The 26,683-nt window shown below is 41.5% G+C and overlaps 1 non-coding gene across 1 annotated transcript; it reads left to right on the forward strand.

The window, feature by feature from the left end:
* Window positions 1–23,706: 23,706 nt before the first annotated feature.
* On the forward strand, window positions 23,707–23,861 carry LOC136865012 (5.8S ribosomal RNA). The gene has a single exon (XR_010859412.2). It is a non-coding gene; the product is annotated as a 5.8S ribosomal RNA (ribosomal RNA).
* The last annotated feature ends 2,822 nt before the right edge of the window (window positions 23,862–26,683 follow it).

The following is a 26,683-nucleotide window of genomic DNA, read 5'->3' on the forward strand; positions in this document are numbered from 1 at the left end:
GCAGTATTATTGGACCTTTATGTTTTCTTGTATATATAAATGATATGAGTAAAGAAGTGGAATCAGAGATAAGGATTTTTACAGATGATGATATTCTGTATAGAGTAGGTTAATAAATAAGTTAGAAGATTATGAACAACTGAAAAATGACCTCGATAATGTTGTGACATGGACAGTAGGCAATGGTATAAGGATAAACGGGGTTAAAAGTCAGGTTGTGAGTTTCACAAATAGGAAAAGTCCTCTCAGTTTTAATAAAATTACTGCGTTGATGGGGGATCACTATAAGTACCTAGGTGTTAATATAAGGAAAGATCTTCATTGGGGTAATCACACAAATAGAATTGTAAATAAAGGGTACAGATCTCTGCACATGATTATGAGGGTGTTTAAGGGTTCTAGTAAGGATGTAAAGGAAAGGGAATATAAGTCTATAGTAAGACCCCAACTAGATTATGGTCCAATGTATGGGACCCTCACCAGGATTACTTGATTCAAGAACTGGAAAGCATCCAAAGAAAAGCAGCTCGATTTGTTCTGAGTGATTTCCGACAAAAGAGTAGCGTTACAAAATGTTGCAAAGTTTGGGCTGGGAAGACTTGGGAGAAAGAAGACGAGCTGCTTGACTAAGTGGTATGTTCCGAGCTGTCAGCGGAGCGATGGCGTGGAGTGACATTAGTAGACGAATAAGTTTGAGCGGTGTCTTTAAAAGTAGGGAGGATCACAATATGAAGATAAAGTTGGAGTTCAAGAGGACAAATAGGGGCAAATGTTCGTTTATAGGAAGGGAAGTTAGGGATTACTTCCCTTGAGGTGGTACGGGTGGGATCCCTCGCTGAGTTCGAGGGAAAAATGGACCCTGGAGAGTAAACAGATGAAAGAGAAGAAGAAGAAGAAGTGTTAGGGATTGGAATAACTTACCAAGGGAGATGTTCAGCAAATTTTCAGTTTCTTTGCAATAATTTAAGAAAAGGCTAGGAAAATAACAGATGAGGTTGCTTAAGGATTTAGTAAGAATGTAAAGGAGAGGGTATGTAAGTCTCTGGTAAGACCCCAACTAGAGTACGGTTCCAGTGTATGGGACCCTCACCAGGATTACTGCCACTTGGGCGTCTGCCCTAAATGCAGTTCAGGATTGATTGATTGATTGATTGATTGATTGATTGATTGATTGATTGATTGATTGATTGATTGATTGATTGATTGATTGATTGATTGATTGATTGATTGATTGATTGATTGATTGATTGATTGATTGTAGCGGCCCCATGACGTTGCACATCAAGTTTGCTTTAAATACTGTACGAGACCGTTAGTTACCTGTAAGATTGGCCGGAGTGACTGTGAGTGGGTCAAGAATGCCTTTACGACGACGAAGAACTCACTGCGGTTGAACGAGGCCGTATAATAGGTCTACGTGAAGGTGGATTTTCCTTTCGCGCTATTGCAGAACGACTTGGCAGGAGTGTCTCCACTGTGCATGCGTGCTGGCAGCAGTGGTCACGAGAAGGTACACGCACGCACATTAATGGTGTCCCGACATAAACAATCAACACTGCCCCACTCCAGTACTGAAAAGGATAGGAGAGAGTAAAGGGATAGTGTTGAAGGCCACTCCAGTACTGAAAAGGAGGGGAGAGAGTAAAGGGATAGTGTTGAAGGCCACTCCAGTACTGAAGATGAGGGGAAGGGAGTGAACAGGTAGTGCTGAATACACGGTGTGTGTATTCCGGCGTTATACTGTAACATTGTAATAAGATGGCTCCTATCCTATCACAGGTGAATCGAGGCCGTATTATTGGCATGTGGGAGGCTCACAAGCACAAGCAATACCATGCAGTCTTAAGACAGTTTGGAGATGGATAGAAATATGGCAAAAACGAGGTGAAGAAGGATTGGTAGACCCGATATAACGCAGCTACAAAATATTCCTAACTAGTATAAAATATTTTCGGTTAAAAACCTCCTTTACCTCCTAATACTGTAATTATCAGAGTAGATTACTTTTTAATTTTTTTAATATTAAAATGCTATTTGTTCGGGGCGTCGAACTATAGAGTTCTTTTGCCCCTACTTTCACAATATATGAACCTGCATGTAATAGGAATTACGGAAGTGTTGAGTGTTGAATGTGAGAAACGTTAAGGACGACACAAACACGCAGTCCCCAGGCTAGGGATATAATAATTTACAATTAAAACCCCCTGACCCGGCTGGGAATCGAACCCGGGGCGGCCGGACGCGTTGCCCCGTACACCGCGGGGCCGGACGAGTAGGTAACCTAATGCTGTACTTCAATACATCCGCCACTGTGCCCATTTCGATCACAACGAAGTCTTGTAGCGGGCTGTCTGCATGCAGTCCATGCAGCAATGCGTTAAGCGAGAAGGTGAGTCATTGTGCCTTCGACACTATTCCTTCACTCCCTTCCCCCATATTTTGTACTGGATTGGCCTTCAACACTACTCCTTCACTCTCTCCCCTTCTTTTCAGTACTGGAGTGGGGCAGTGTTGATTGTTTATGTCGGGGCACCATTAATGTGCACGTCTGTACGCTCGCAAGAAGACCGGGCTCCCGACGTCCCCGTGGCACCACCGACAGGGAGGACCACCGTATTCGGCGTATGGCAGTGGTGAAGCGGTCTGCGTCTGCAGCAGCAATTTGAGTGGCAGTTGGCACCACCGTGACGTAATGAACTGTTCGAAATCGGTTACTTGAAGAACAGCTCCGAGCCAGACGCCCTGCGGAGTGCATTCCACTTACCCGAAACCACCGCCGCCTGCGACTTCAGTGGTGTCAAGCGAGAGCTCATTGGAAGATGGAGTGGAGGTCCGTTGTGTTTTCCGATGAAAGCTGGTTCTGCCTTGGTGCCAGTGATGGCTGTGTGTTGGTTAGAAGGAGGCCAGGTAAGCGCCTGCAATCCACCTGTCTGCGGCGTCGACACACTGGACCTACACCGGGAGTTCTGGTCTGGGGAGCAATTTCCTATGACAGCAGGAGCACTCTCGTGGGTATCCCGCACACCCTGACTGCAGATGTGTACGTCCTTCTGATGACTCGACCTGTTATGCTGCTATTCATGAACAGTATTCCCGGGGGTATTTTCTAACAGGATAATACACGCCCCCATGCCACTGTTGTAATCCAACGTGCTCTACAGAGTGTCGACATGGTGCCTTGGCCTGCTCGATCCCCCAATCTGTCCCCAGTCGAGCACGTATGGGACATCATTGGACGACAACTCCAGCGTCATCCACAACCGGCATTAACCGTCCCTGTATTGACCGGCCAAGTGCAATAGGCATGGAACTCCATCCCACAAGCTGACATCCGGCACCTGTACGACACAATGCATGTACGTTTGCATGCCTGCATTCAACAGTCAGTCCATTACACCGGTAATTAATGGACCAGCATGGCACATTTGCGATTACTTTTCTTGCGCGGATATTAACCGGTAGTTTTGTACGTTAGTCAATTAAATATGTTACTTCGACAAATATTGCCAAAATTTACGTATTCTACATTCCTTATTTCATGGTTTTTGGATAATTTTTTTCCGCCTGTGTATTAAAAGCAACTATGCGGACTTGACTGAGAACCACTCGCTAATTACGTTCAAGGTTGTGGGTTCAAATTCTGGCGCCCTCCCTTACGATAATAAATTTATTTGCAGGACAAAATTTCGACTTCCGTTCTTATTAGGATCGATGATAGTTGAACAGCTTTAAAAATTATTATTATTATTATTATTATTATTATTATTATTATTATTATTATTATTATTATTCTCTCTTCTTTATCTGTTTACCAGATGGTTTTCCGTGGTTTCCCATTTTCACACCAGGCAAATGCTGGGGCTGTACCTTAATTGAGGCCACGGCCGCTAACTTCCCATTCCTAGGCCTTTCCCATCCCATCGTCGCTATAAGATATATCTGTGTCGGTGCGACGTAAAGCAAATGGCAATAAAAAATAAAAAAAATATATGTTTACCCTCCAGGGTCGGTTTCTCCCTCGGACACAGCGAGGGATCCCACCTCTATCGCCTCAAGGGCAGTGTCCTGGAGCTTCAGACTCTGGGTCGGGGATACAACTGGGGAGAATGACCAGTACCTCGCCCAGGCAGCCTCACCTGCTATGCTGAACAGGGGCCTTGTGGGGGAATGGGAAGATTGGAAGGGATAGACAAGGAAGAGGGAAGGAAGCAGCCGTGGCTTTAAGTTAGGTACCATTCCGGCATTTGCCTAGAGGAGAAGTGGGAAACCACGGAAAACCACTTCCAGGATGGCTGAGGTTGGAATCGAACCCACCTCTACTCAGTTGACCTCCCGAGGCTGAGTGGACCCCGTTCCAGCCCTTGTACTATTTTTCAAATTTCGTGGCAGAGCCGGGAATCAAACCAGGGTCTCCGGGGGTGGCAGCTAATCACACTAACCACTACACCACAGAGGCGGACATTATTATTATTATTATTATTATTATTATTATTATTATTATTATTATTATTATTATTATTATTATTATTCGGATCTTTAGCTGAATCGGGGCCTTCGGTTCCGGGGTCCCGGATGCTTCCGGACGGGATTGGGGATTTCTGCCCCATCTAGTTAATTCCTCTGAATACAAGACTGCTCCCTCTCATTTTGCACCTATCTCCTACCCTTTCTTATCTCACTCTAAGATAATCTGTCATCCGTACTCACCTTACGCCTGCCCATTCTTATGGTTTATTTCCCTTACCTAGCCTATTTCTCTGTCGTTATTCCACGAAATAGACAAGGAAAGAACCAGAGGGATATGACTTACCTTTCAAGCCTCTGACATTCATAAGTGAGAGTCACCTCGCTGGGAAGCCAGTGACGATACAACTCATCACACCTAACGAAATAAGCATAATTCTTCTCCTGAACTATAGAAAAAGTTCATCTCTCATCTTTAGACTTCAGTACATCCAATTCTTTTACCTTCACACTCCCCGAAGTACGAGTATATTGCGATTTTACCTGCCGGAAATGATTGTTTCTGGATGCCAAATAATATTAACTATAATCACTATCATCATGTTGCGTAGCTTATCCCGCCTGCTCATTGTCTCTACACTAGTGGTGTGGATTGTTCGAACTTGAGACGGGTAACCAAGACGGATTCCTTTCACTTGGTGGCCCCGGGTTCGATTCCCGGCCGGGTCAGGGGTTTTTAATTGTAAATGATTAATATCCTTGGCCTGGGGACTGGGTGTTTGTGTCGTCCTTAAAGTTCCTTTCCTCACATTCAACACTTTACACTTCCGCCATTTACAAAATACACGCAGGTTCCTCACAGATGGTGCAAGTAGGGCAAAAGATCTTTCTAGGTCGACGCCCCGAACAAATAGCATTAAAAAACAAAACAAGACGGAGCAACGTGTTCCTTGCTGCATATGCAACCGCCATCACGCATGAGTGGAGCGTGTAAACTAAAATGCCTGAGTTTGCTGCAATTCGTTCGACAGGGATTGTTGGAAGCGAAATTTGCTGACCAGCGGGGATGTCCTTGCTGTACTGACGTTGCAAGCAATGTGGTTCATCCAGATACAAGTAGGACCTTTTTTACATAGAACAAAGGCCGGAAATTTGGAGGTATAAAAGGGATGATGGAGTGGTTGAGTTAACCATTAGTTTTGAGCTGAAGTTCACCATGCCACGTGAATCGACGGACAGCGTTATGGTTAAAATTCAAAGCAGCGAATATAAACTAATCAAGGGAGATGAGCTCTGTTCTGATGTTTGGAGAAAAATCCTGCTCCTGGTCACAGCAAACAGGGTATGTTTCCTGTGAATCATGCAATGCACTGTTAACTTATAAATTCGGTACAACCCATTAAAAAGAAACACGTTGGCAAATTTAATGCTAGCGCGAGTGTTTTCATGTGCGTCAAATATTTCCGACCGTTTAACATTTTGTTTCCGGAAAAGGCTTTAAATAATTAGGGCAAGAACTAATTAATATCGGTGCTAATTTTGGCAAAGTAGGTATTGTTGATGTGTTACCACATCCTTCCACCATTAGTAGAAACGTCCAAGCAAAGACAGAGAATGGCGAACCCCACTGTCGGCAGCCCTGAAAATGGTTTTCCATGGTTTCCCATTTTCACATCTGGCAAATGCTCGGGCTGTACCTGAATTAAGGCCACGGCCGCTTCCTTCCCACTCCTAGCCCTTCCCTGTCCCATCGTCGCCATAAGACCTATCTGTGTCGGTGCGACGTAAAGCAACTAGCAAAAAAAGAAAAGAAGAGAACCACACTGTCGGCAGCCCTGAAGATGGTTTTCCATGGTTTCCCATTTTCACATCTGGCAAATGCTGGGGCTGTACCTGAATTAAGGCCACGGCCGCTTCCTTCCCACTCCTAGCCCTTCCCTCTCCCATAGTCGCCATAAGACCTATCTGTGTCGGTGCGACATAAAGCAACTTGCAAAATAAGCAGAGAGTGGAAGCTGATCAGTAATGTGCTTTTTACTACAAAATTTCCAGATACAAAGAAAACAAGTGAAAGTATAATTGAGGAAGTTCACGAGTTAAACATTCCTCAGTGTGATTTATAGTGTCCTTATAGCCATGTCTTTCGTAAAAGGTCAGAGTCTTGCTGTCCATTATAAAAAACCGATTACGAGGAGGAAAAGTCTCTAAACGATGTTACAGTCTTATCTTAAGCAGTATGATCAAATCCTTGTATCGTTGCGAAATCATAACGCCTTCCGAGAGTCAGATGGCTTCAGTTATGAGGTTGCAGAACAGATGATAGCTTTCCCTAAACCATTCAGAAATGAGCTGGAACATGAGACAGCACTCAGTACACTTGTGGTTCCATAAACAGCGACAGCAGTGCTCAGTCAATGAATCAGACTCTGAGGTCGGCTTCTGCAGTTTATGTCACTTAAGTAATATGCATATAGTCATTAATTACATTAATATTATGTTGAACCTTGATTTTACTTTCAGAAAATCCATAAGATAAAGATCAGAGCTCACAAGCTCTTCAGTGAAAAGTTACAAGTCTCAACTGTACACAAAATAGCCACATCGCCATGGCCTCCGTTTCACCACCTCAAAATTTAAGAAGAAGATAAAAGGAAGGCCGCAATGGACGAAATAAGACGCATCTGTATAACAGATCTGTCTATCAGGTTCGTAATATAATTTGCGTCCGCCTCTGTGGTGTAGTGGTTAGTGTGATTAGATGCCATCCCGAAGGCTCGGGTTTGATTCCCGGCTCTGCCACAAAATTTGAAAAGTGGTACGAGGGATGGAACGGGATCCACTCAGCCTCGGAAGGTCAACTGAGTAGTGGGGTTTCGATTTCCACTTCAGCTATCCTCGAAGTGGTTTTTCGTGGTTTCCCACTTCTCCTCCAGACAAATGCCGGGATGGTACCTAACTTAAGGCCACGGACGTTTATTTCCCTCTTCTTGCCTATCCCTTCCAACTCCCCACGCCTCACAAGGCCCCTGTTCAGCATAGCAGTTGAGGCAGCCTGGGCGAGGTACTGTTCCTTCTGCCCAGTTGTATCCCCTAGACCCAATGGCTCACGCTCAGGACACTGCCCTTGAGGCGATAGAGGTGGGATCCCTCGCCGAGTCCGAGAGAAAACAAACCTTGGACGATAGACGGATTAAGAAAGAAAATATAATTTGCTGTGTGTAGTTTAAGTAATTGTTTCCTAACGTCCACTAAACACCTGGTTTACTTAAGATGAGAAATAAAGTAACTAAACAAGGTGTTTGGTCGTAGATTCTTCATGTCGACTGTGCACAACAGCCTCCAAAGAAACAGAACAAATTCAGTGAGTGGACAGGCAACAACTGAGCTGCTAGTGCTGCGATATGAATGCTGGTGAAGATGACGACGACCTACTGCGCTGGTGGAAGGAGCATGAAATCAATCTGCTGACTCTGTCAGTAATTGCTAGACGTACGTTGTGCATTCCAGTAAGCAGCGAAAGAATTTGGAATGCGTTTTACGAGTCGAAGGTGTCAGCTAGACCCAGACCAAGTCAATGACTTGTTATTAACACATAATAATCATAACAATAAATACTTAGTTCGAAATGTATTCCCAATTTTGAGCTCAAGCTTCTGCACTAGCCACATATCCTTCGATAGGACTTTTTCCACTGAAATGTCGTATGGCTTTTAGTGCCGGGATATCCCAGGAAGGGTTCGGCTCGCCAGGTGCAGGCCTTTCTATTTGACTCCCGTAGGGGACCTGCGCGTCCTGATGAGGATGCCATTGGAATTAACCAATTAAGTTTAAAATCCCCGACCCGGCCGGGAGTCGAACCCGGGACCCTCTGAACCGAAGGCCAGTACGCTGACCGTTCAGCCAACGAGTCGGACACTTTTTCCACTAATCTTGAGGTTTATACTTAATTTTATGTGTTATAATGGCATTAATGTGCACAGTTTATACACAGTGTCTTTGGTATGGCTAGTAGTGAAATATATGGCTTATGCGTTAATAATGTGTATTTAGTTCCCGTATTTAGAGCGGTGCCGCCTCTGTGGTGTAGTGGTTAGCGTGAGTAGCTGCCACCCCCGGAGGCCCGGGTTCGATTCCCGGCTCTGCCACGAAATTTGAAAAGTGGTACGAGGGCTGGAACGGGGTCCACTCAGCCTCGGGAGGTCAACTGAGTAGAGGTGGGTTCGATTCCCACCTCAGCCATCCTGGAAGTAGTTTTCCGTGGTTTCCCACTTCTCCTCCAGGCGAATGCCGGGATGGTACCTAACTTAAGGCCACGGCCGCTTCCTTCCCTCTTCCTTGCCTATCCCTTCCAATCTTCCCATCCCTCCACAAGGCCCCTGTTCAGCATAGCAGGTGAGGCCGCCTGGGCGAGGTACTGGTCATACTCCCCAGTTGTATCCCCCGACCAAGAGTCTGAAGCTCCAGGACACTGCCCTTGAGGCGGTAGAGGTGGGATCCCTCGCTACGTCCGAGGGAAAAACCGAACCTGGAGGGTAAACAGATGATGATGATGATGATTTAGAGCGGTAATATACGCTAGCCAGGAGGAATACACGTAGCAGCACGTGAAATCGATTAACCATTTCTCCCAGTATAGTGTAGAAACATAGTATAAAAATATGAGTTTAATTATTGAGAGTTTCGTGCCCAGTCATGAGCCCACCATTGACGCAAAAGCGGAATGTTTCGAAAGATAAAGGTACGCGAGACAAAAACAACAGAGCACGGATAAGCAAGGATGGAGGGAGGCTAACACTTCTACCTGTGACTCAGCGCGTGAAGGAGCGTGGCTCGCCTCGCCTTTGAGAAGCAAAATTCGGTCATAGCCATACTCGACAAACACGAACCGAGCATAGAGCGTGTTTTGCACGACACTACTTTATACGCACTGTGGCTTGAAGGGTATGTAAGATCGCATGACTTTCCTGAAACTACGGGATTTTCAACATAGAGTACTGTCCCAACAACACCATGAATCAAACCACGGTCGCCGAGATGACAGGCCGCTACACCAGTAATAACAATAATGTACACATATACTGTAGTCGCTGGGAAAAGGAAACCTAGTAACTCCTTCGGAATGAACTTTACAGAAGAAGCCCAGAACTGAGCGGTGATCAATGGCTGCCACTTCCAGTGCTTAATGATAGCACTGGAGTCCTCTGTTCCCTTCTCAGGCAACGCGGCGTGAGTTTTCGTTACCTAGTAACGATATATATACACGAGTATTATTATTATTATTATTATTATTAATGCAACAATTACAACTATACTACTATATACACTGCCACTGAAAAAGTTAAAGCGATAATTTCGAAAAAGAAAATTCAAAAAGAGCAATGCAGCATAAGTTAGCACTTTTACTTCCAATTCAGTGGGATGTACATACACATTTGAGAATGAATAATTCGGAGAGGGGTTTCTGTGTAATGGTAGACAAAAACACCAAATACTGAACCCTTTAAGGTCCTTCGTAGCATACCTACCTTCCTTACCTATTAGCAAATCGGCATGAGATCCTTCTCTTGGACGTCTACGGGTTCTTTTTTTTTTTTTTTTTTTTTTTTTTGCTATTTGCTTTACGTCGCACCGACACAGATAGGTCTTATGGCGACGATGGGACAGGGAAGGGCTAGGAGTGGGAAGGAAGCGGCCGTGGCCTTAATTAAGGTACAGCCCCAGCATTTGCCTGGTGTGAAAATGGGAAACCACGGAAAACCATTTTCAGGGCTGCCGACAGTGGGGTTCGAACCTACTATCTCCCGAATACTGGATACTGGCCGCACTTAAGCGACTACAGCTATCGAGCTCGGTACGGGTTCTTCGTCCCTTGCTTAAGTAAGAGGCGGGTTTCAGGAATTTAAACTATATACTAAATGAGAGGAGTCGAGTCAAAAGAAAGTGGTATTTATTCATTATTGACGATGAGGTCGAAGAAACTTGTGACTTTATTATCATCCCCAAACAATGAACTCAGTCTTGTTCATATGAAAAAAATAACAATAACAACGGTGATGAGAGACACTGGCTTTTGAGACCTTAATTCAATTGCCTGAAGGGCATCCTTACTAGAAACCACTATCTTAATTTAAGAATGAAATAAAGAAAGTCTGGAGATCCCTAAGATTGGTTTCCATGTGAGATTGCATGTACCACCATAATGATTCGTGATGATCCAGCCCCTGTAGAACGAGCCCTGGTCTCTTGGTATAATCAAGGCAGTCCAATCGATATGCGTTACACAGTGGTTGTACGGCATGAACCCTTAATTGAATCGATGTGACCTGCGACTATGTTATGGACCGACATCTAACTTTGTGATTTACGTTAAAGTAATTGTGGATGATGACCGCAAGAAAAATGATGCTATAATGGCAGATGGCCCTAATCTAAGGCACTGAGATTGATGACCCCATGACCATCCATATTTCTAAGCTGAAGGCTGAACACAATTAAATTACAGTAGTTGATTAATAAATCCCCAGCACATCTGATGCTCAACAAATCAAAATTAAAAATAATAACAACAACAGCAAACGCACACAACACTTGTGGAAATTGTATGTATGTTTAGTCCTCAGCCCGAAGGCTGGTTGGATCCTCAACAGCTCCGCCATCAGCTGTCATAGATGGCCTAGGCATCACTGAAGAGGCGTACCAGGGAAATGAGGAGTGAGGTAGTTTCCCGTTGCTTTCCTCACTGAGCCATAAGTTGCTATTACGTATCAGTCTGCCAAGCCCACTGAAATGCATGCACCAACCGACCCTATGAGCAACATTTTCACACCATTCATAGCGGGGACTGGCTGCAGAAGGAATGGCATTACTAGCATCACTCATACCTCAGTCACTTTCATTTTGTCAAAGCCAAGGATAAAGCTGAGACAGATCAATGAAAGTAACAAGATTGCTCTAGCCCATACCAGAAGACATAGTGCACTGTAAACACAAGGTCCCGTCAGCAAGGCATTTGTGGAAGTTAAGTCCCTTTAAATAAGTTGAGATTTCCTAGCAAATAAAACTGAGATTTCCACAATACATTTTCAAGTTAGTCACTTGGTTTAAAGGTAGTTCTTAAAACCGATTCCACTGAATTAAATAAATTTATAAATGAAGTAATCTCATAATCCTAATTAACAACAAATTTTATCTACCCCGGACGAATGGTTTCTTTTAAATCCCTAGTTATTTAATTACATTATTGTGTTACTCGGACCGGTTTATCAGAAACGAAGTCTTGATCTAATATTGTTTTATGCTCATACTTTTCTTCATCGCCGATGGAAATGGGATATATTGTCATAATTACCAGTACTATTTATTTATATCATTACGTCACTCAACAAGTTTACATTATAACACTAACAATTATTAAGAAACTAGCTTGGATAATCCTAACATTAAATCCTACAATCTGCATACATTTACACCCAACGCAAAATAAACAAACCATGTCACATCGCTTATAACGCCTACGGTTATCCCTTAGACTAATTTCGGCACCTCCTTCGATATAGTTTCAGGTCGATGAGACTTAAGTGTCGTAATGCACCTCATATCACAAGAACCTACATTTGTGCCTGTGGAGCTAACAACAACACAACACAATCATACATCACGAACTCTATAAATTGACAGCTATCGTGACATTCAAACAAAATAAACGCGAATTGTGTATAAACCTCCATAAAATCAGACAACACCACTACCGATTCTCAAATGTTGACATCCCTGAAAATGGTTATTTCCAACATATCATACAATTGTCTCATATCCGTCGCTTCGATAATGAATTCAAGTTTCTACTAAGACGAGTCTCTTCTAAATTATGAAATCTAATTCCAAACATTTACTACAAATGACAAATCTCGGTTACAGTTTCTTTCTAACAGTAAGCTGGCTCGACCACCTAACAGCTGGCTGGAAACACGAGCTCTCCCCCGATATATCTAAACAAAACACACATGCTATCTTAACTTGCGACGAATAAAAACCTCGCCTCGCTGGCAAATCACATGAAATATAACTCTTGACCCACATAGAATATGCGAAGAGATTTAATTTAAAACGTCACTCAAATATTCTTATCCATCACGGTCCTACGGTTTCACGTGGAATTCTAACTATGGAGTGACCCTATTCCCATCTCATTAAATTACATAAAATAACTCCTCGGGTTTCCTAGACTGAAAATCCCGGCATCAGCACTACAGAATTTCAGCAACCTGATCCACATTCCTTCATTCCTTCCCATTTCGCAAGACTTGAAACACTCGCTATCACAAATTCTCTACACGACAATAATATGGAATATCTCTCTTGGGTGACTCACAATGCTGTTACATAAAACACTCTGTGACATCTAACCATCTCTCCTCGCATGTCTGAGCTAGTATTTCAAAACCGAAACTCACAACTTGACGTACAAAATTTTTACCGTTACTTTCCTCTAACCGGGCGAGTTGGCCGTGGGGTTAGGAGCGCGCAGCTGTGAGCTCGCATCCGGGAGATAGCGGGTTCGAACCCCACTGTCGGCAGCCCTGAAGATGGTTTTCCGTCGTTTCCCATTTTCACACCAGGCAAATGCTGCGGCTGTACCTTAATTAAGGCCACTGCCGCTTTCTTCCCATTCCTAGGCCTTTCCTGTCCCATCGTCGCTATAAGACATATCTGTGCCGATGCGACGTAAAGGAACTAGCAAAAAAACTGTCCTCTCATTAATTCTACATAGATTTCAACAGATTTTTGGAATAGCAATCCCCTGTAACAAATTTTACCGGCCTCGCCTCGCAACTTCCCGTGGCAAAAATTACATCGCTGTACACAACGGTGTGCCTTCTGCGCCAGCTGACACTTCACTATTACCGTGCACTCACTCTAAATAAATACCCACGGATTACGCTTACATGAATTCCAACTTTACACCGAACAGAATTTTATGGTAAATTAATATCTTAACTTCGGCAAAAAAATATAGAAAATAATCGTACGGAAATGATACTTTGCTTTAGACATTATATTCGTTTCTCAACCATCAAATCTACTACTAAACAATATTTCACACGCTAGTTTCGCGACTTTCCCGCTTATCCAAGAAACATAAAAGATAATGGCGTTTTGTCATATTCCTATGATATTTTCACGAAATAAAAGGGTGACCAAAACGCGTCACAGACATACAAAAATATGGTGACATCATGAAATAAATAAAAGTACTTTATAAATGTGGTAGTTCACATACCTGTAGTCATATGTCGTCTCCCATCATTACAGGCTCACCAGCCTCTCTTATTCTTTATTTAGCCATCTCGACAGACAGTGGCTTCACAAAACATATTTTTCCCTTCTCTGCCTTTGTTATCATTCACCTGAAAGAAATGACATAAACAAAAAATGCCCTTCACACGTTCTCTTCCTCGCGAACCGAACACGTTCGTCAACACACCGATCCGCACACGCAAACGAAGTTAAATAAAGAAAAGTTGGTTAATTCGACTGCAGGACTTCGGCATTACAATGACCGTCTGTTGACTTGATATGAATTTACATGATGGTTCTACATGGGAATACCATTAACTAATTGACTGACAATCTTTCTCCACTTGGAGATGATATTATATAGCCACCTTTGGCCACACTGCCCGTCTGGTGGGAACTTAGTCCACACAACCGAATAGTACTGTTCTTCTGAGAAGCGTGCGGTCACTTCGAATTCTCTGAACACAGTGCGGGATTGCAAAATGGCGCTTCGTTCTTTTATAACACTTACTCCCACTCTCATGCCATCTGCATTTACCGCCAAAAATTTACAGACAATTTTTCTACCCCATAAAAGTGTACTTATGACAGATCACGACGTAACACATAGTTGTTTAGTTTAGTAGCAGTGTTGATGATAAGCATTTAAGGGTTTCTCTTAACCAACTGAATTGTTAAATTACCTCATAAGATAGGCACTATATTTGGTCGAAGTAACAGAGTTCGAACGAACAGGGGCGTCTTTCGACAAATTTCCTTCTGAAGCTATTTAGTGGTCTAGAATCTGTACCATTAATGACCAAATTGTTTCACTTACAATTTACTGACGTTTACTACGGCGGTTTCGTCGCCAACTCTTCTTAAAATGTACTTTTTATTAGAAAAATTGTCCCGACATATCCCTGCACATTCTGCACATGCGGGTGACGAAATTTCTCTAGCGTGAGAATGAGAATCACCACCTGTTTCTCCACGTGCCGTCTCCGGTCAGAGATAGAAATGTAGCTAGAGCTCATGACTTGTAATTTATATGCGACCTCATGTAATGACTTTGCGACTCTGGCTCCTTATGACTCAAAGGTCATAGGTTCAATACAATCATTTCATTGAAACGAGCTGCCTGAACTTTTTTCTGAATTGTTCACCGAAAACAGTCAGAAGCTACGATATACTGGCGTACCCCTAGTAGTACGCGTACCATACATTGAATACCACTGGTGTACGGTTTACTGAATGATTGTGGAGAGTTCGATTTCTGGTTTAGCTGTAGATTTATGAGTGTTGACACTAGAGTCCAACATGACCGAGTATGAAGCCCACAGGCACATCTAGTGCTGCCATAAAAATCGAGGATTACTGTGTGGGATCAACAACCTACATTCATGTTTTAGTGTTCTCCTTGTTTGTTTGTTTTGTTTCTTAATCTCGGAAGTGTGATTTTTAAAGGTCTTATTTGTGCTGTCATAATTTTGGAAATTCCCATCGGGGATCACACCTTGTATTGTGTGGGATGTAAGTACGTTACAAAATTTGGCATTAGTGGCTCACTTTTTGATACTTGACGACTTTGGCTCTGTACTGCTTCATTCGCTACAAAAAACTGACGAGGGAAATGACAGCAGTTATTCTCGAACCCCAACTAAGGAAATGAATACATCCTGTGAACCTTACAAAGTGTCCATATCCCGGAAGTCTTTCCAGAGCGAGCATACAGCTCGGTCTAAATAAACTTTCAGTTTACAACTGAAAAAGAAAAAAAAATCCTACGATACTTTGTGTTATTCACATTCCTGAAATTGCTTACCAAATTTCTGTATAAACTGTACAAAACAAATGTGGCATTAGAATGACTGAATAGTTTTAGAGGGATGAGACCTGTAACGCTATCAGTTTTAATGTTCTGTAATTAGTGTTATGTATTTTAATGTGTTTCCTTTGTAATAAGCAAATATATTATTAATATTGACATCGTAAATAACGGAGTTTTTAATTTACTTAAACCCCCTAATGATCCAACCCAAGGCCTGTATTTCAAAATACGGGTCCGGCAGAGTTCATTGATATAGGCATATTGTATGGGAAGCTTGACCATAGGCGCTAAATTCACGTGAAGCAGCGACCCAGGTTAACAAATCAGTGTGCCCACCAGTGGGTCACGTGGTCCTAGATGGTGTTAGATGAAATAGCCTTACGCCCGGCTATACAGGCAAACCACCAAACGCTTCTGTGATGCAGTACTGTATACCACTGTACAACCGATTTGTATGAAATATCCGGCCGAGTGTGTTTGAGTTCGATCCTTTCTGTCTGTGAGGATCTTCTGTTTGTCCATAATAATACGTGTGGCTGCTCACGACATGATAAATTAAAGAAAGTACAGAAAATACTTTGTCAATTAGTTGCTATTATGCCAGAGAAAATATATGTTTCTGTTACTATGCACTAATCATTATTAATATAAATAATTGTTAACACTGTGAGTTTGCGTTCGGGAGATAGCGGGTTCGAATCTCACCGTCAGCAGCCGTGAAGATGGTTTTCCGTGGTTTCCCATTTTCACCAGAAACCGTTGAACCAGTTGAAGTAATATTTGTTGAGGGTATTCACAAGGACAGTAGCTATATAAAAGGTGAAGGATATCTTGAAAATAAGTAAAATATTGTTCACCAAAAAATATTAAATGCTGTAAAAAATTACCAAAGCACGGCGGTTCAAGTTTAATACTTTTATGGCCAAGTTGTTGTTGTTGTTTGAGTCATCAGTCCATAGACTGGTTTGATGCAGCTCTCTATGTCCCCTATCCTGTGCTAATCTTTTCATTTCTACATAACTGCTATATCCTACATCTGCTCTAATCTGCTTGTTATATTCATACCTTGGTCTTACCCCACCGTTTTTACCCCCTACACTTTCCTCAAAAACCAGTGCACAAGTCCTGGATATCTTAAGATGTGTCCTAGCATTCTATCTCTTCTTTCAGTCAAATTTGGCCACAACGATCTCCTCTCATCAATCCGATGCATTATCTCTTCATTCGTGATTCGATATATCCATCTCAACTTCAGCAGTCTTCTGTAATACCACATTTCAAAAGCTTCTATTCTCTTTCTTTCTGAGCGAGTTATTACTTCCATACAATGCCACGCTCCAAACGAAAGTCTTCAGAAACATTTTTCTAATTCCTATATCAATGTTCGAAGTGAGTAAATTTCTTTTCTGAAGAAAGGCTTTCCTTGCTTGTGCTGGCCTGCATTTTAAGTCCTCCTTACTTCTGCCATCGTTAGTTATTTTACCACCCAAGTAACAATGTTCATCCACCTTTTCTAAGACTTCATTTCCTAATCTCATATTTCCTGCATCATCTGACTTGTTTTGGACTTATTTATTTTCATCCTACACTCCTCACCCAGGACTCTGCCCATACCACTCAGCAACTTTTCCAGATCTTCTGCAGTCTCAGATAAAATAACAATATCATCGGCAAATTTCAAGGTTTTGATTTACTCTCCATGGATTGTGATTCCCTTTCCAAATTCTTCTTTTATTTCCTTTACTGCCTGTTCTATATAAACATTGAAAAGAAGGGGGGACAAACTGCAGCCATACCTCACCCCTTTCTGGATTGCTGCTTCTTTTTCATAGCCCTCGATTCTTATCACTGCAGACTGAGTTTCATATAGATTGTAGATAATATTCTTCTTTCTCGATGGCTGATCCAGATCAGCTTCAGGATCCAAGTTGTTAATAAATTAATATAATATCTCACCTAGTATATAAATCAACGTATATAAATCATATGTATGAAGTTCATTTGCTCTCTCTTGGCCGAACAGTAAATGTCCAACAGTTCACTCTCAGATGGTATATAAAATATTTGTATTTTGTCCATTAACACACCGGATGTTGTGGCCAAATCTAGATGCATTAAGGTATCTTCGTTATTCTTTTTAGAAGATGATTTTCCCGGGGCGTAACCCTTGACATCAGTAAATTATTTTTCAACTCTCTCCTTCCCCAATATATTCTTTTAAGCTGCGTTTCTAACAAGGATGTAGTTTTCTTGCTATTTGCTTTACGTCGCACCGACACAGATCGGTCTTATGATGACGATGGGATGGGAAAGGCCTAGAAATGGGAAGGAAGTGGTCATGGCCTTATTCAAGGTACAAAGTACAGTATTTGCCTGGTGTAAAAATGAGAAACCACGGAAAACCATCTTCAGGGCTGCCGACAGTGGGGTTCGAACCCGCTATCTGCCGGATGCAAGCTCACAGCTGCGCGCCCCTAACCGCACGGGTAGCTCGCCCGGTAAGAATGTAGGTGAACCACACAGTATTTATATAGGTCAATTGTGGGTACATCAGGCTTCAGCTACTGCAGATGAGAGTTTAGGATAACGGTGTTGATAATCTAAAAGTACTGGTATTTCAATGTACCCGTCACTTGTGGATTGACATACAGTTAAATGAGGACAAATCTTCTCACAATGATAAGAAAATAGGGGCGTATTTAAGAGACGGGCTAGAGGACCCTGGCTCCTCCCGAAATTTATTTTCTTCTTGGCCCTCCAGCAATGAAATAATTTCTTTAAGGAAAGCTAATCACAAACAATTAGTTAAAATCAGTGCATAATGGGAAGAATTACCTCAGAAAGGGAAACTATATTTTGTCACTTTTTGAGGGAAGTGTAGGCAGTAAAAACAGCAGAGGTAGACTTAAGTATGAATATGACAAACAGATTACAGATGTAAGATGTAGTAGTTATGTAGAGAAGAAAAGTTTAGCAAAGAATATGGTGGCATGAAGAGCTGCATCAAACCAGTCTATGTACTGATGACAAACAAAAACATAATATGTTATTATAAGGAAAGTTTTCTTGAGGGAACTTATTCGGTTGTCGTTTACGCCAGTCACTGATTTTCCATCTATTCAGCCTACTGCGAAGTTCTACAAAAAACTATTGTCATGATGAAAATACTGTAAGAGAAGATTCACTAAGGCGAGAAAAATGGTCTGTGAAACAGGCATTGCTAAAACTGCAGTGGCTACGTCCAAATGTGGCAAAGAATATTTCTCTAATATCAATGTTCTTCTCAATGCATTAGCTGTTTTACAGGTTTCGACTGCTTCTAAAGAAACATGATTTTCCGCACTGAGACAATTAAGAACATATCTGAGAAGTTTTTACTTTACAAAGGAAAAATTAAAAGCATCCTCCTAAATCAGTACATCACATAGTTCCATCAGTAGATGGAGTAATAAAGTCCAAACATGTTTCGACTCATTTGAGCCTTCTTCAGTGAAATAAGGTGGGGGGGGGGTTAAGTTAAAGTAAATTTATTTAATACAAGATAAAAATGTGCCAAAAAATTATGAAGGAACAAATAAAAAAGTCAAAAGAGACATATTTTTATGCAGCACAATATACCACATTTACATTCTAGGAGCAATAAACAACTCACTGCGACAAAATTCAGTGAAAAAAGGTTATTACAAAACATAATTAAACCTAAAAGGTTTATTAAACCTAAGAAGAAAAGAAATGAAAAACAAATGATACAGATGGAAACGAACAATAAGTGCACAATAAGTACATCTGAATCACTATGAAACGGACGTGTCGTGTTGTCGATTCATCGTGATTTTCGTGAGTTGTTCAAGCTGTAGCCAAGAAAACTTGATTTTGTACACTCAAATTGTTCTTTAAAAACAAATTCATAACAATAATAATTGTTATGCAATTTTTTTTAATCCACGTTGTAGAAAGCTGGATTTATGTATATCCACCACACAAAAATGGGAGATTTCCACCTTACATCCCTTCTTCTTTTCGTATGGCGCAGATCTTTCAACTAGATGATTTATAGGCGACCTGCACATCTGTGAGAATCAGGCCCTACCTAATATGATTTCTAATGTCGAAGACGGTGCAATCACCCAGCCCCGGAATCATAGGAATTAACCAATTAAGCTTAAAATCCATGACCCAACCGGGAATCGAATCCGGGAACCCTCGGACCAAAGGCAATCATGTTAACCAGTTGGCCATGGAACCAGGCATCCTATATATTATACTTGTTTGTAAGAACAGTTCTGACAATACAGTTCAGCGTATAAGAACAGGATACTCCTAGCCCCTAGGGCCGGATCACCTGAAACTGAGGCGAGAGTATTCATTTTTTTAAATGTTGATACATGCATTTGAATTTTTCTTATTACAACTAATTTGTTTCTTACTCCATTAAACGTTATAATTACACCTGTTTATAAGCATTTTAAAATTATCACTTTGTTGTCCTGGATGTTATACAATGTTATATATTCTAGGACAAACATGTGTCCTACCCTTCATTGGTTAAGTTAGAGCTTATTTTATTTTCTCCCATTTTCTTTTCCTACATATTTTTTATAAACACAACATTTTGCTGTTCTTCCCTCTGCGATCCTCTCTTTATTTATAATTTTAAAATTGTATGGGAGTTTTCTCTTTTTATTTTCACTTTATATTCACTACCTAGACATTTGACCCTATGTGCATCTGTCCCCCTACATACCCTCAACATCATATAGATGCCCATTAACCACTACACCATACTACTTGCTTCATAATTCGTAGGTTTTCTCTTCTTTTCTTTCTTCACATAACAAACAACGATTCTCATCATGTTTATCATTTTGACCCTTGTTCTTATAGATACCCGTTAACCACTATACCATACTACTTGCTTCTCTATTCGTAGATCTTCCTTCTTTTCTTTCTTTCTTTCTTTCTTTCTTTCTTTCTGTATTTATTTATATATTTACTTATTGACAAATTTTCGATATTTTTCACAATTCTAGTAATGTTCTTTTGGTCTTATATTCTGACATAATCATGTGCTTCTCAATATCTTTCATTCTAATAGTTACTTTCCTACTCAGTTTCTTTTCTTCGTTCTGAATCTATTTAACCCTACAATCTCCCATTCCAATTCTGTCTAGCAATATTTTTTCCTTGATTACCCCGTAATCAAAATGTAAAGGTTCCATCTGATACATATACTTGGTATACTAAATTCAATATTCCCCTCCCATCACCCCTTCTTAATCTTAACCAATATGTTATTGCCATTCTAGATATATCTGCTTGAATACTAATATCTTCACATTGAATTTTAACTCCACTATTAGCTGAACTTTCTGGGAGACCTATTATTACCCATTTGCAGAACTCATTACCTACACATCTATTTCTTTATAGCATTCTCCAATGCCCCATGCAACGTTTTGGATTTTACAAGCAAATTTAAATTATTTTTTCAGTAGCTTATATTCAGTATTTAGCATATTCCTCTCCAAACATCTCGTGCTAGATCCAGTGGCCAGCCATTTCACTTTTGCTCGTCTTATTTCTTCATTCCATTTACTGTTAGATGTTGTTATAATTCCTAAATAATATATTTTATTGACTATATTTAATTCTACACCATCACATTTTTTATTTAGTTTATTTCCATTTTCGTACACCATTACTTCTGTTTTCTTAACGTTAATTTTAACATTCCATTTCCTACAAAATTCAACGGTTTTTGTGATGCTGCTTTCCATACCATCTGATGTTAGAGATCAGAATGATGTTGTCTGCGGGAACTAGATCAGTAATTTCTTTATTGTTAAGACATGGGCTTGTCATACTCTCCTTATTTTCATTATACAAAATATCGTTAATAAAATGTATGAACAGTATTGGTGATACGAGTAGTTTGCACCCCTGCTTTAGTCCAATATTTGAATTTACCTCTTCTACCCTTAGTCTATGCCTTTGCTGGCGGGATGTAGTGTTTACAGTGCACTATGTCTTCTGGTATGGGCTAGAACAAAATTGTTACTTTCATTGACCTGTCTGTCTCATCCTTGGCTTTGACAAGATGAAAGTGACTGAGGTATGAGCGATGCTAGTAATGCCATTCCTTATGCAGCCAGTCCCTGCTATGAATTATATGAAAATGTCGCTCATAGGGTCGGTTAGTGCACGCATTTCAATGGTCTTAGCAGACTGATGTGCAATTGCAACTTCTGGCTCAGTGAGGAAAGCAACGAAAAACTACCTCACTCCTCATTTTTCCTAGTACGCCTCTTCAGTGACACCTAGGCCATCTATGACAGCTAATGGTGAACCTGTTGAGCATCCAACCAGCCTTCGGGCTGAATACCCAACATACATACATACACCCTTAGTCTTCTTTTACTTTAACCGTGCATTTAACCTCTGCATACAGTTCTTTTATCGCACTAATCTTCTTATTTTAAACCCCAATTCTATCCAGCTTCACAACGAACGCCCGTCTGCTGACGGAATAAAAAGCTTTCTGTAAATCTATAGCTGTGATATACAAGGTGGAAGGTTAACTTATGAACTAAATGAACATGGAGAGAGGATAACAATGTCGCAAGTTTTAGGTCTGTAGCTACACCGTCTACATAAAAGCCAAATACCACTCACTGATCACGAGATCTCCCGATCCAAAAGACCTAGAAAGCTGAAATTAGGAATATTTCATCTTCTGCTCTGTAGGTGCACTAAGAAAGGGTTTTTGAAAATTCAGCTTCTATCCTAGATGTAGGCCCTTCGCTGAACAGCACAGGCTACTATGGACGAAAATCAAACTTGACATACAAGGACGAGACAAATCTCATTTTAAGTCATGCAACGCGAGGAACAAATCTCGGCAAGTCCTTATGTGACCAGAAACCAAGTTTTAAGTCCCTAAAACTGACCGTATTCGAGATAATAGCCTAATGGCGTTTGGCCTCCGAAGAGGCCTGGTGCAGGTCTTTCCAATTGACGCCGTGTTTTCGAGATATTGATACCACACGGCCACCACTTTTTAGTCCAAGCATTGTGGAAAGCACATTTTGACAGACTCGCAAACGAGGCGAGCATTTTACAACTTCCGCTCGGGCAGATTGCGTTACGACATACAGAAAAATTGCAAGAAGAAGATATTATTCTGTGAGAAAAGTTCACTGTCAGTTCTCTCATTTAATGCAATACAATCAGACATGCTTCTGCGTGCTGCTTTCTCATATACAGCAATACATTCAGACGTGCTTCTGCGTGCTGCTTTCTCATATACAGCAATACGCTCAGACGTGCTTCTGCGTGCTGTTTTCTCATATACAGCAATACGATCACACGTGCTTCTGCGTGCTGCTTTCTCATATACAGCAATACGCTCAGACGTGCTTCTGCGTGCTGTTTTCTCATATACAGCAATACGCTCAGACGTGCTTCTGCGTGCTGTTTTCTCATATACAGCAATACGATCAGACGTGCTTCTGCGTGCTGCTTTCTCATATACAGCAATACGCTCAGACGTGCTTCTGCGTGCTGTTTTCTCATATACAGCAATACGATCACACGTGCTTCTGCGTGCTGTTTTCTCATATACAGCAATACGCTCAGACGTGCTTCTGCGTGCTGTTTTCTCATATACAGCAATAGATCACACGTGCTTCTGCGTGCTGCTTTCTCATATACAGCAATACGATCAGACGTGCTTCTGCGTGCTGTTTTCTCATATACAGCAATACGCTCAAACGTGCTTCTGCGTGCTGCTTTCTCATATACAGCAATACGATCACACGTGCTTCTGCGTGCTGCTTTCTCATATACAGCAATACGCTCAGACGTGCTTCTGCGTGCTGTTTTCTCATATACAGCAATACGATCAGACGTGCTTCTGTGTGCTGCTTTCACATATACAGCAATACGATTGGGTACCCACCTCCCTCGCTCAGTGGAGCGGGGATAACACGAGGGGACCCGTCGCGGCTTCGGCCCAGCGGGCAGGTTTTAAATGAACGCAACGCACATGCTCGAAACACTTCTTAGCTCTGTGACGAGAAACCCATGAAAATGATTGCTTCTCACCGTGGAGAGAACGATCGAAAAATGAAAAAAACAACCCTGAACGGTGGATTATTCGGCTCGTGGGTCGATGAAGAACGCAGCAAATTGCGCGTCGAGATGTGAACTGCAGGATACATGAACATCGACATTTCGAACGCACATTGCGGTCCATGGATTCCGTTCCCGGACCACGCCTGGCTGAGGGTCGGTTGCTAAAACTGAACGCGACATTGCGTTCGGAGGGTGGGAGCGTCGCGGTTCGTGCGGCCACGGCCGCCGCCGCGTCTCCTGAAAAGAGCTTCACCCCGGTGGAGCTGGACCGGCGACACCACCACTGAGAGTGTGTGAGACGGGAGGATTGGTCCGCGCAGCGATCCGAAGACCTCACTAAATCATTCAATCGGTAGTAGCGACGGGCGGTGTGTACAAAGGGCAGGGACATAATCAACGCGAGCTTATGACTCGCGCTTACATCTTCTTTTCTTTTATATCTATCTCTATATTTTATTCTTAAAGCAAAGCAAAGCCAGCTCCATGCAGACCAGGAAGGCCTTTGGAGGAGTGGAATTCAAAGGCTCCTACTATCCTTAACCTCGGCACCAAGTGGAATAAAGTGGTTGTTTATTTAGTTCCGGTTTACAACTGGTAGCATAGTAAACCTATAATGATTATTACAATGTAGAAGCTATCTTAGCTATAATCTAGTTACTACTATAAACTTACGCTAGTCTAAACTATTCTGTAACAATTACACATTAACCTATTCATCAAAATATAGTAGCGTGTTCTGTTTTCTTCAATGTGGCAACAAAATTATGAAGTTCATTCCATGTTAAGAAAACAGTATTGCTCTTATAACAACAGGGTTGACACATCGAACGGATTTGCTAAACGCCATCACGGGAAAACGGCGGCACATATATTTGTGAAATTCAGTATTTAAGTTCAATACAAAAAGCAGAAGAAACTAAGGTGAAAATTATTTTTATGAACTAAAGGGGACGGGAGTTTACAGGGGCTATTTTTAGTTTGTACAGAATCAGAGGTAAACTACGGCACATAACAAACCACAGCATTGAAGTGTAAGGCAAATTGGCGGAGAAAATAGAAAAATAATATGTTTTATGGGCTCGAGGGGTGAGGGATGCATTCAATGCATTTAATAAATTTCCCCAGGCAACATGGGGTACTGCTGTGCTGTCGTATCGCTCACAAAAACAATAGTAAAAATTAAATGCGGTCGAAAAGTTAACATGCGCTTAAGAAAGAACAGCTAAATAACAAAACCAAGCACAAATAAAACACATGGCAATATGTTTTATGAGTACAAGTTATTCCATGACGTATCGCTGCGCACCAACATCTTCAGTAGCAAATTATGTGCAGTATGAAAATAATAGAACACATACAAATACTATGCAATATACAACCAACTCTCACTCTCACCAACTCACAGCGATGGCTGTTCCCGTCATTGTGCATCCTCCCTACGAATAAATTTATGATAAATAAAATGTTATGTAGTTATTCTAATAACTCATGGGCAAAAATGCTTCATCCTTTTTATCTGTCTTTCATAACACATTACTAAGTACCGTATAGTATAATATCCCTTAATCACGAGGAATTATGGGTGTCTCAGAGGGGGTGGGGTGTTCACTCCTTGTACGTCCATTAAATGCAATACTGTCTTCTTAACGTGGAATGAGCTAAATATTCTTGCCTTGTTGAACAGCTTTATTGAAACCAACACACATTGTGCAGAGTGGTGATTTGTAGTGGAAGATAGTGTCCTTTCAGTTCTGAACACAGTCCATCCTCTTGAGTTCAGGCAAGGTACGCAGTAATGACAAGAAGTACGGATTATCTAGGCTACTGTTTATGATTTTGTAGAGAAATTTAGCATTATTTATTTGTCTACGATTTTCCAAACTATCTTCATGTTAGCTCTGTGCCCGATCACCTTCCCCCACCCCACCCCCAGAAATTATCCAGGTACTCATTTTCGGTGTATGTTGAGTGAACCTCTGAGTCATATGCTGTTCCAGAAGTGGAAATTTCGTTTCTTAAATTTGTCGACTTTCTGACGGGGAATCGAACCCACGTCCTGCGGGGAGAATTGAGTGCGCCTTTACTGACATGGCCAGGCAGCCTCTAATGATATTATGTTCTTCGTAAATTTACAATAATAATGCTATTGGTTTACCTCTCACTAACTACTTGTATGGTTTTCGGAGACGCACGTAGATTTACACGCCGAGGCTGAAAGCTCCTACATTATAGCTTGTACCGGGGGTAAAACTTCTCCGTCCAGTTAAACTGCGCGCCTTCTATAAGGTCATCTATGTAATTGAACTTGAACAAATGTTATGCAATGTGATAGCTCTGTTCAAATCCCTGCTAGGAAACATAAAGGAACGAAGAGTGATTTCCCTCTGTTGATTCCCATTCAACTTGGTGTGGGGTGACTACAGCTTCTAATTATCTAAAATTCTTAACACTCTCTTAGAATTTTATATTCTTCATTTAGTCACCCCGGCGTAGAATAGGCTTAGCCTCTGTGTCGTAGGGCCATTAGGCCACTTCGGGTTTTAGAAACTTCTAGAGGGTTTCAAGTGTTTCACCTCCTACCCTTTTGTTCATGGCCAATCATTGTAAACCTTTTCTTTTTACATTAAGGCCATTAAGAATGGGCACTTATTGCCCCAGTTGATTTTGTAATTGTGTATAGACCAGTGTGTAACAAACTGTTGAGCGATAAATAAGCCCACATCAGGGCAAAGATGTTAGTTAAGAACTATTTACAGGTTGTAAGTGCGCTATTAATAGCTTATGCTCTGAGAGGCTGGACTATATTAACTTATGGAGCTCAAACTCCTAGGCTATGTAAGTTAGTGGAGCAAACATGCTCTTATAAAATAGTGTACCTGTTTTCAGAGCTATAATGCTCATCCTTCGTACATTAACGTGTTGATAATTCTCTCTAGTTCTGTATCTGATTGCTGGACTTTAAGTCACTGTTGTTGGAGC

Source organism: Anabrus simplex, chromosome 2 (assembly GCF_040414725.1).
Source record: "Anabrus simplex isolate iqAnaSimp1 chromosome 2, ASM4041472v1, whole genome shotgun sequence".
Lineage (NCBI taxonomy): Eukaryota > Metazoa > Arthropoda > Insecta > Orthoptera > Tettigoniidae > Anabrus > Anabrus simplex.